Source organism: Carex rostrata, chromosome 26, assembly GCF_964058835.1.
Source record: "Carex rostrata chromosome 26, lpCarRost1.2, whole genome shotgun sequence".
NCBI classification, from domain to species: domain Eukaryota; kingdom Viridiplantae; phylum Streptophyta; class Magnoliopsida; order Poales; family Cyperaceae; genus Carex; species Carex rostrata.
In genome coordinates, this window is record NC_135943.1 from 7623717 (window position 1) to 7634952 (window position 11236).

General features: G+C 36.4%; 3 long non-coding RNA genes across 3 annotated transcripts in view; all 3 read left to right on the plus strand.

Moving 5' to 3' along the window:
• The window catches only part of LOC144544664 (uncharacterized), a 33372-nt gene extending 32458 nt beyond the window's left edge, over positions 1-914 (plus strand). Inside the window, exon 4 of the long non-coding RNA XR_013508293.1 lies at positions 748-914. This is a non-coding gene — a long non-coding RNA (uncharacterized LOC144544664). The remainder of the gene's footprint in view (positions 1-747) is intronic.
• Positions 915-2073: 1159 nt separating this feature from the next.
• Positions 2074-3070, plus strand: LOC144544639 (uncharacterized). Its single transcript, XR_013508279.1, has 3 exons — positions 2074-2325; positions 2404-2531; positions 2874-3070. It is a non-coding gene; the product is annotated as an uncharacterized LOC144544639 (long non-coding RNA).
• A 19-nt stretch (positions 3071-3089) lies between these two features.
• Positions 3090-3892, plus strand: LOC144544640 (uncharacterized). Its single transcript, XR_013508280.1, has 4 exons — positions 3090-3127; positions 3432-3531; positions 3616-3690; positions 3834-3892. It is a non-coding gene; the product is annotated as an uncharacterized LOC144544640 (long non-coding RNA).
• The last annotated feature ends 7344 nt before the right edge of the window (positions 3893-11236 follow it).

Sequence of the window (11236 nt, forward strand, 5' to 3'; positions counted from 1 at the left end):
GGATCAGCAAACCGTTTCACTGACAGACGCAGAAGTCGTTAGGAGTTTGTTAGGCCACGTCAACGCTTCACGCTGACATGGCGCTCCAATATTGATTATGTTGAGTTCTACTGCAATTTCTTTACTTTCTTTTACCATTCACATCGCCTATATAAGACTTAGACTCCTATGGAGATGTATCGTGAAAATTCTTAGTAAACTTGGCGAATTGCTTTGAGCATTCGATTTTCTGGTTATTCTGTCCAGTATCTCTTTTATCCAAAATTCAATAAAATTGATCGTTATTTTTGATTTTGTTTGATCTATCCTGCATCTGAGAGCTAGGCTCGTAGCACCTTCTAAATTCCACCTGTAAATCTGTCATCTACAACATCCATTACCTTCACAATTTCACTTTTTTTTATGCAACTCATAAAACCTAAACCCTCAACCACAAATCAGAAACCAACAATTATGAACTTAAACAACCTACCTAAAAACCCCATGAACTCCAAACCGCCCTAAACAATTCCTCATATAGAAACATTGCAAAACACATTATTAACATCTTCACAATCTATTCGTTAAACCAAATTATATTCACTATGCCTTACAATAAGAAACCCCCTATTAAGAGTTTGGATGAAAAATATATCAAAAAAAAAAATGCACTTCATTTTTTTACTAAAACAATTGAATAAATTAAAGTAGTTCAATCATTTCCGAATTACAAGACAAACTAACACATATCCTTATTTTAAACAACAGTGAAAGCAGCAGGAAAGCAAAAGAGAAGAAGGCATAACTGAGCTATGGTTTTTAAAAAACGTTGACATATTTTGTTAGTTGTAAATACTATTTTGTGTTGATAGAGATATCAACAAAACAGTTAACTATCTTGTCATGACAAAAGGTATGTTTGGAAGATTTGCCATAAACAGATAGCACGCATACACAGCATGTTATCTCTCTTCCAAACATGATCTGCAGTCTAGACTTACCTACTGTGAAGTGTTAGTTTTTGTTGTATAAAGATGAAAACATGATCTATTACCTACGCAATTTCTATAATTTGTCTATGAAGCTCACCACCTTATATATATAACATCTCTATATATGTTCTTCCATGTCTTAAAAACAATTGCATAATAGTTGCCGAAGCAACCTTTCAAATTTAATAGAGGTAAGAAGGGCTTTGAGATTCGTGCTAATTGTAATTGATCGATTGAGATTTCTCTGGCAATTAAAAGAACAATACCGTCCATTACATTTAATCAAACGAAAGTTTCTAAACTCAATTTATAATTTGTTTGTATCTTCGTTATCCTTTTTTTTTATTAGCAAACTTTTTATTAACATTTTTATTCTTATCAAACTACTTATTTTTAATGTCACAAAAAATTGTATGTTATTTTTATGAAAATTCTTATTTACAGAATTTTAATTTAATAATTTGTACATTTATGTAAATTAATAACATCTTTTTATAACCTAATTCATTTATGTAATTTAAATGCACACACACACATATATATAGATATAGATAAATGAATTAGGTTATGTAATTTAATAATTGAAGTAGGTGGCTAGGTGGCTTGCTCTACACGCAAAGCAAAGGACTGTGGCTGTCTCTGTTGAATCACCATCAAATAAAAAACGATCCATGTGGAATGCACTGGGTACCTTCAATATTCGTGCAAAAGCAGATGGAGCGGTCAAGATCTAAACTCACAATTTATGTTACCTCAGGTGCTATCATCGTCTTTCTCCTAAACCTAAAAACTCAGGTGGAATTTATGTTATCTCCGCTCTCTCTCAGCTCCTCCATTCCATTCCAAATCTGTTTGATATCTTAGGAAATCCAAATAGAAGATTCTTTCCGTTTTATCACAACGGCTAGCTGCCTAGCTTCTCCAATACTTCTATTTAGTGGCATTTAGTTCAGTTCTTCGGAGAAAGAGCGAGGTAGAGAGAGAGATCGGGAGAATCCTCTCCTCTCGCGCCAAGCCTCCGCCTCTCATACACCGATCGAACTCTCTTGCGCTAGCCAACCGACTTTCTCGTAATTACATAGTGCTCCAGATCTCTAATTCATTCCTTTTCCTGTTACAACTCGGGAAACTCTTCCTTCTTCTTCTTCCTCAGATCTATCAAACCTCTCTCTCTCTCTCTAGAGAAGTAGAGAAGTGAAGAAAGTCATTGTGAGAGAGTAAGATGCTTCGCTTAAGGGCATTTCGCCCGACGAGTGACAAGATCGTGAAGATCCAGCTTCATCCCACGCATCCATGGATGGTCACTGCTGATGCCTCCGATCGCGTCTCCGTTTGGGACTAGGAGCACCACCAGGTTTCCATTCAACTTCATTTTTTCTCTGTAGGAATTACGATCAATGCATTGTAAATCTTCACTGATCTGATATTTCAGATAATATACGAGCTTAAAGCGGGAGGAGTAGATGAGAGGCAGTTAGTTGGAGCAAAGCTCGAGAAATTAGCAGAGGGTGACACAGATTCCCACAGAAGGAGGCCCACAGAGGCCATTAGAGGAGGCAGGTAACTCAATTTTACCCTTCTTTAGACCATCATTTTTCTAGAATTTTGGTACTGATATAGAACATTCAGTGCTGAATTGCATAATACCTTCTTGTAAGTTAACTGTACATACTGTTTCAGTTCATACCATAATTAGGTATACAGTTCTGTATCATACTGGTATCAATTATGGAGGTACCTTACTAAAGCAAGCTTGTATTGACATGCCAGTTCAAGTCCATCTGGGATGACCCCTTTCACTTTGATTTGTGTGTAATGGTTGGTCTATTACAGTCAGTGCTTCTAGTTGACATGGAAAATTACAATAATGCCCTTACACTGACGAACCATCTTCCTGTAAAGTGTGAAGCAGGTTGGTTTCTTTGACGATGACGTGCGTTACTGGCAGCAGTGGTGTAGCCGGGCTGCGGCTTCTGAGGCCCCAACTGCAGTGAACCAAAACTCCTCTGCTTTTGGTGGTAGCCCAGTGACATCCACTAGAGGGAGACATTTTGTCATGATTTGTTGTGAGAATAAGGCCATCTTTTTGGATCTTGTTACCATGCGGGGGGACGGGATGTACCCAAACAGGAGCTTGATAATCGATCTCTACTTTGGTATGTGAAAAAAAATTCTTCTTGTGAATCACTAAGCATAATAGGATTAAATGTCATGCTTTTCTTTTGTTATTTCTTCTAAAAATATGACCAAATTGTCCTCGTGATCTATCTCGAGAGTGAGGTAGTGGACATATTTTGGTGTTCTTATAAAATGTTTGTTAATATTCTTACTGTACATGACCCATTTGGTTAATTAAGCGCGCACAAGACCTTTTTCTTTTATCCTTTCCATTTTTTCGATTTTTAATGTTTGAATATCACTTGAGCCACCAGTAAATGTTCAACTTTTCTCTTATTATAGTATGGAGTTCTTATCTTGGTCTGCTTCCAACGATGGCCCACTTGTTGCTTTCGGTGGTTCTGATGGTGTTATAAGAGTATTATCAATTATTACATGGAAGGTTATATGAAGCTTCCTAAATTGATTTTTTTTAACTTTTTGGTATATTTTAATGAATCATGACTGAAGATGGTATACTGTGTAGATGGTCAGAAGGTACACGGGAGGTCATAAAGGCTCCATAGCTTGCTTGATGACATTTGTTGCAGCTAGTGGTGAGGTAGCACACAACACTAACTTTTCTTTTAAGACATGGTTAATTTACTGGTACTTGTTACTACGTGATATGAATTTTGATAAATTAGACTTTGTTATAGTTGATGCAGATTTTTTTTTTTTTGTTGTCTATTTTGACCTTATCAGCAATTTTTGGTATCGGGCGCTAGTGATGGCCTTCTTATACTATGGAGTGTTGATCATATCAATGATTCACATGAACTCGTTCCAAAACTTATACGCATTCATTTGAACTTCCAATGAAAGGGTCTTTTGATAAAGTTAACCATTTCGATAATAAATCAAGACCTATAGTCTCAAGGTAATTCTTCCTCCTCATTTGTTTAGCATGGAACTTCGAAATTTTGAGGAACGAATGAGAAAAACCAAAATTCAAATTCATGCTTTTGATGAATAGAATGGGACTCCCTTTCTTATTTTAGGACAGCACTTAATTGTATTTGTAGATACTATGTATCGCACTTTAGTCTGAAGTTCTCAAAATGCACAAATTTAGTATGTCTAATAAAGTGCCTGTTCTTAAACTGCTATCATATAATAATCTGATTTTCTCATTATTTTATTGGGTGTGAACAGGCACATGACGGGGGTGTTGTTGCAGTTGAGCTCTCAAGAGTAATGGGAAGTGCACCACAACTCATCACCATTGGTGCCGATAAAACTCTTGCAATCTGGGACACAATGGCATTTAAGGTATATTTACTAGAAGTTAAGCAACATTTTCAGAGCATCACTTACGATTTCGAATTGTGTCTGTGATGTTTGCTTGATAACTAATAATGTAAAAGTTGGGAATATGTTGTGAGGCACTGCCATAGTATGTTCCTACTGCCATTTTGGGTAACGTGGCCCATAAATCCCATATATACTTGCTTTTCACATCTATTACTACAATTGTGCCTAGTGATGACCTCAATTTCCCATCCTTTTTTTGTTTTTGATTTAGGTATGCTTATTTGTTCATGCTGGTTAAGCACTTGCATTGACTTTCTCTTCTTTGTTTATATTTTGTCCGCCAATTTACTGAATGGCTGTTCAAGTGCCAGTCCTGTCTGTTATTATATAAATAAGGATAAATAGTCAGTATAGTCAGTATAGTCCTGTTCAAGTGCCAGTCTTGGTGTTAGGCTCATGCCCTTTGAAAATCATGACATTTGGAAAATCAGGTCTCTCCTCAGTTTGCCATTTGTTTAAATTTTTAGTTTGATCTGTTTACAAAAAAAAAAAAAAAATGCCTTGTCAATTTCATTTTTTTGGTATAGCCCACTAAAAAGAGTGCCATAGGTCATGACATTAGACTCATGAGCGTTGTCAATTTCATTTTCAGTTTGGAAATCATCGCATTCAGCAAATGTGATACTTTGTCGTTCTCTCCTTTCTTGCGTAGCTCTTCTAAAAGAGTGTTGAACGTGGCACACGTCTTGCCTTTTGGAAATCATCACATTGAGAAAATTTGATGCCTTCTCACTTTCACCTTAGTTTCACAACTTGTATAGGCCACGGCATTAGGATCATGTCCTTTGCAAATCATGACATTTAGGAAATCTAATGCCTTGTCAGTTTCACCTTTATTTCAATCATATAAAGTACAAAATCCAATGGTTCTTTATTTCAGCTTTCTTGCACAGCTCTCCATAGGTGAGATGACATTAACCTTACATTGTTCATAAATTATGACATTTAGAAAATCTGTCGCCTTCTCAGTTTTACCTTTGCTTCACAGCCCATCTATAAGAGTGTTGTAGATCACAACATTAATCTCACATCCTTTAGAAAACGTGAAAATCTGTTGCCTTCCTTGAGTACCAGCTTCAGGACTATTACGGCTTGCTCAAGGACCACATCTCTGACCCTTGATACTGGACCAAGATCAGCGCGTGCTTGAGGGATGGCAAGGTATGCAAGGACATGTGAGACTATGTCAGAGACCAGAATACTGGCATGCGCATGCAGCAGCCGACCAATCTCTCTTCTATTGAGGTGAGTATTATTTATTTTTTTTCTTTTGGTTCGTTCCTACCTTACTTTAATTGAACGAAGTGGTTTTCTTTTGAAGTGATGGAATTAGAAAGTTTTAGTAATCAATTTCAGGATTTTTGCAAGTTTTGTCTCTGATAATGTAGTTGTGCTTGCCCTCCTGCTCCTCTCTGTCTCCGCTGCTCAAGCTTCTAGGTATCTCTCTCTCCGATTCTTTGGGGTACCTTCAGTTTTGCATGCTTTTTCCTATACAGTCTAATAAAATAGGGAAAGCACCGGTTGTGTGCTAGCTTGAGCTATTTTACTTTATGTAAAATTTCTGGTCAAAGAATTCCTGAAGTCGTTTCCTGGATTGGTAGGTATTGTTCCTGTGAACTGTGATACATATATGTGCTGAACATAAGTGCAACTTTTCTTGAATTTAAAGAATATAATTGTAATTTGCTGTTACATTTGTTAAAAAGGAGGATATATTAGACAAACTGGACAAGAAGGCCCAAAGATATTTGCATTGCAAAAAACAAATTTGGAGGTTTGCTTTCTTATTTCCCTTTTCTCCGAAAAATCCACTGTGTTGCCACTGAAGTTTAGTGATATAATGTTTGTTGAATTTTCTCTATTAATTATTTTCAGGGTTTGAGGGATAATGTTATTTGCAATCAGCACGGACTATTTTGCTTTTCTTTTTATTTATAAAAAAACCTTTGCATGATGAAAATTAAAACATAGAAGCCCCAAAGATGGCTTATCATTGTAGTTATTAGAATTGAGATATTGTTCTGTTTGTACATTTATACATAGCATATTAAGGAAGGCTCTTCTTATTGCAGATTGAGGTGTGCTTACTCCACGGAGAGCTTGACAAGTACGATGGTACCATAGAATCCCCCCCCCCCGCCCCCACGCCCCTCATTGTTAGTTTCAACTCTCCTCAATGAATACAACTGTTAATGTGATGTAGGGTTCAAGCTGGATTGAACTGTCAGCCAGTAGTGGGCGGATTCCACATATTACCAGCCTGGGAGGTAATTTCATTAGCTTGTACTTTAAACTTTCACTAAATAGCAGCCTCTTCAATTGGTCCATTCTCATGTGTTGATTTCTCTAATTGTAAAGTAAGAACAACAACCATTTTTGTAGAGTAAAATTATTAATTAAAGCATTGCTAATGATAGCATTACCAGTTCTGTGAAAAATTATTTGGGTCCAAAGCGCTTCCTGTTATAGATTGAGATGCTACGATTAATTAATAATTTTAGGCAATTATCAGGTTATTTCTCCATGGACAATCCTATAATCTTTATGTACACTGCTTTGCCTCTTCATCCAAATCTCTCACATTTAACACTTATTTCCCCTGTTTTGTCTACTATTCATTGCATTGTTCTCTGTTCTACGGATGATGAAAGCTCTACACCACTACACTGTGAATGACATAAGCACTGTGTTATATCATATCACCCAAGTGTTATTGCCATTTAATTTGCTAATCATTTTGTAATAAACTAATGTTTACATAACTAATGTAGTTTACCTACTATTGGCAGTACATGTAAAATATATGATATGCTTGTCGTAATTTTTGTTTTGTTTGATAACTCTTACTTATATTCCCATGTAAAATATGTGACATGTTTTTTGCAATTTTTGTTTTGTATGATAACTCTTGCTTACATTTTCCAATATTAATGACCACTTTAAAAATTGCTGGCACTTATATTAATTTATTTGTGAAATTAACTGCTTATCATATAAGTTTGTGGTGTAATAAATCTTTACAAATATTTATTTTCTCTTCAAATAAATTTTTATATATACTTCTATACCAGCAAGAGCTTCTTTAACCTTTATATATGCTCCTTTATTACAAACTACTGGAACTACCTTTGGATACGATACCGTCTGGTACATACAAATTCAAGAAATATTTAATAAATCTGTACAATTTGTAGCATATACACACATTTTCAATATAAAATATGTACGTCAGCATACACAAAGGAAATGGTTGCGGCTATGTCGCAACAAGGCATCTAGTGTATATGTACTTGTAGATCAAATTTTACAATTTTTAGAATTTTTTAAATAATTTTTTAGATAGGTAGAAAATCACTTTATCTAAAGATTTTAGACCATTCAACAGTAGTGTTCTACCTATCTCAAACATATAAAACTTAGTCTACAAGTACATATAAATGTGGAGATCGTATTGAACGGTTCAGATTGACTGTTTGGTCAGATCTCACAACCTTCACTCTTGGTTAGTACCGATAATTGAGTTTTACTTTTGTTTATCTAGATTGAGCTTTTCATGAAGTGGGCTGCTTTCTTGAAACGGCACACATGCAACAACCATGACTTCCTTGCGGTTTCGCTTGTAAGACAAATTTCCTTCACAATATAACGTTTCTTTTTTTGTTGCACGGCTTATTTCTTCTCCTTGACTCTGTTTGGTGTACCTAACCGGTAGAAGTCAGCCAAAATTAACTTAGCCGTTACTTGTTTGAGCTAATAGGTCTATGTTATAGTTTTTTTTACGTGTTCAGATCTCACAATCTTCACCCTTGGTTGGTATCGATATTTGAGTTGTACTTTTTTCTATGTAAATGAAACTTTTCTTGAAGTGGGCTGCTTTCTTGGAACGACGTGCATGCGACAACCACGACTTCCTTGCAGTTTCGCTTGTAAGATAAGTTTCTTTCACAATATATTAATAATTTTTTTGTTGCACGGCTTATATCTTCTTTTTGTGGCTGTTTCGTGTACATAACCGGTAGAAGTCAGCCAAAACTGACATGGCCGTTACTTGTTTGAGCTGATAGGTCTATGTTATAGTTTTTTTTAGGTGGTCAGATCTCACAATCTTCACCCTTAGTTAGTACCGATAATAGAGTTGTACTTTTGTTTTTGTAAATAAAGCTTTTCTTGAAGTGTACTGTTTTCTTGGAACGGCGCGCATGCGACAACCACGACTTCCTTGCGGTTTCACTTGTAAGATAAGTATCCTTCACAATATATTAATTCTTTTTTTGTTGCACGGCTTATTTCTTCTCCTTATGCTTGTTTCGTGTACATAACCGGTAGAAGTCAGCCAAAGCTGACTTGGCCGTTACTTGTTTGTGCTGATAAGTCTGTGTTATAGTTTTTTTTTTTGTGGTCGGATCTCACGATCTTCACTCTTGGTTAGTACCGATAATTGAGTTGTATTTTTTTTTGTAGATGAAGCTTTTGTTGAAATGGGCTGGTTTCTTTGAACGGCGCGCATGCGACAACCACGGCTTTCTTGCGGTTTCGCTTGTAAGATAAGTATCTTTCACAATATATTTATTCTTTTTTTGTTGCACGACTTATTTCTTCTCCTTGTGGCTGTTTCTTATACATAATCGGTAGAAGTCAGCCAGAGCTGACTTGGCCGTTACTTGTTTGTGCTGATAGGACTGTGTTATAGTTTTTTTTTTTGTGGTCGGATCTCACGATCTTCACTCTTGGTTAGTACCGATAATTGAGTTGTACTTTTGTTTTTGTAGATGTAATTTTTCTTGAATTGGGCTGCTTTTTGGGAACGGTGCGCATGCGACAACTACGACTTCCTTGCGGTTTTGCTTGTAAGATAAGTATCTTTCACAATATATTCATTCTCTTTTTGTTGCACGGCATATTTTTTCTCCTTGTGGCTGTTTCGTGTATATAACCGGTAGAAGTCAGCCAAAGCTGACTTGACCGTTACTTGTTTGTGCTGATAAGTCTGTGTTATAGTTTTTGTTTTGGTGGTCGGATCTCACGATCTTCACTCTTGGTTAGTACCGATAATTTAGTTGTACTTTTGTTTTTGTAGATGTAGCTTTTCTTGAAGTGGGCTGCTTTTTTGGAACGGCGCTCATGAGACAATTACGACTTCCTTGCGGTTTCGCTTGTAAGATAAGTATCTTTCACAATATATTCATTCTTTTTTTGTTGCACGGCTTATTTGTTCTCCTTGTGGCTGTTTCGTGTACATAACCGGTAGATGAATCTTCACTCTTGGTTAGTACCGATAATTTAGTTGTTCTTTTATTTTTGTAGATGAATCTTTTCTTGAAATGGGCTGCTTTCTTGGAACGGCGCGCATGCGACAACACGGCTTTCTTGCGGTTTCGCTTGTAAGATAAGTATCTTTCACAATATATTCATTCTTTTTTTGTTGCACGGATTATTTTTTCTCCTTATGGCTGTTTCGTGTACATAACCGGTAGAAGTCAGTCAAAGCAGACTTGGCCGTTACTTGTTTGTGCTGATAAGTCTGTGTTATAGTTTTTTTTTTGGTGGTCGGATCTAACGATCTTCACTCTTGGTTAGTACCGATAATTTAGTTGTTCTTTTGTTTTTGTAGATGAATCTTTTCTTGAAATGGGCTGCTTTCTTGGAACGGCGCGCATGCGACAACACGGCTTTCTTGCGGTTTCGCTTGTAAGATAAGTATCTTTCACAATATATTCATTCTTTTTTTGTTGCACGGCTTATTTGTTCTCCTTGTGGCTGTTTCGTGTACATAACCGGTAGATGAATCTTCACTCTTGGTTAGTACCGATAATTTAGTTGTTCTTTTATTTTTGTAGATGAATCTTTTCTTGAAATGGGCTGCTTTCTTGGAACGGCGCGCATGCGACAACACGGCTTTCTTGCGGTTTCGCTTGTAAGATAAGTATCTTTCACAATATACGGCGTGCATGCGACAACACGGCTTTCTTGCGGTTTCGCTTGTAAGATAAGTATCTTTCACAATATATTCATTCTTTTTTGTTGCACGGCTTATTTGTTCTCCTTGTGGCTGTTTCGTGTACATAAGTGGTAGAAGTTAGCCAAAGCTGACTTGACCGTTACTTGTTTGTGCTGATAAGTCTGTGTTATAGTTTTTGTTTTGGTGGTCGGATCTAACGATCTTCACTCTTGGTTAGTACCGATAATTTAGTTGTACTTTTGTTTTTGTAGATGAATCTTTTCTTGAAATGGGCTGCTTTCTTGGAACGGCGCGCATGCGACAACACGGCTTTCTTGCGGTTTCGCTTGTAAGATAAGTATCTTTCACAATATATTCATTCTTTTTTTGTTGCACGGATTATTTGTTCTCCTTGTGGCTGTTTCGTGTACATAACCGGTAGAAGTCAGCCAAAACTGACTTGACCGTTACTTGTTTGTGCTGATAGGTTTGTGTTATAGTTTTTTTTAGGTGATCAGATCTCACAATCTTCACTTCTGGTTAGTATCGACAATTGAGTTATACTTTTATTTTTGTAGATGAAGATTTTCTTGAATTGGGTTGCTTTATTGGAATGGCACGCATGCGACAACCATGGTTTCCTTTCGGTTTCGCTTGTAGGATAAGTTTCCTTCACAATATATCATTTCTTTTTTTGTTGCACGGCTTATTTCTTCTCCTTTTGCTGTTTCGTATACATAACCGGTAGAAGTCAGACAAATCTGACTTGGCCGTTACTTGTTTGAGCTGATAGGTCTATGTTATAGTTTTTTTTAGGTGGTCAGATTTCACAGCCTTTATTCTTGGTTAGTACCAA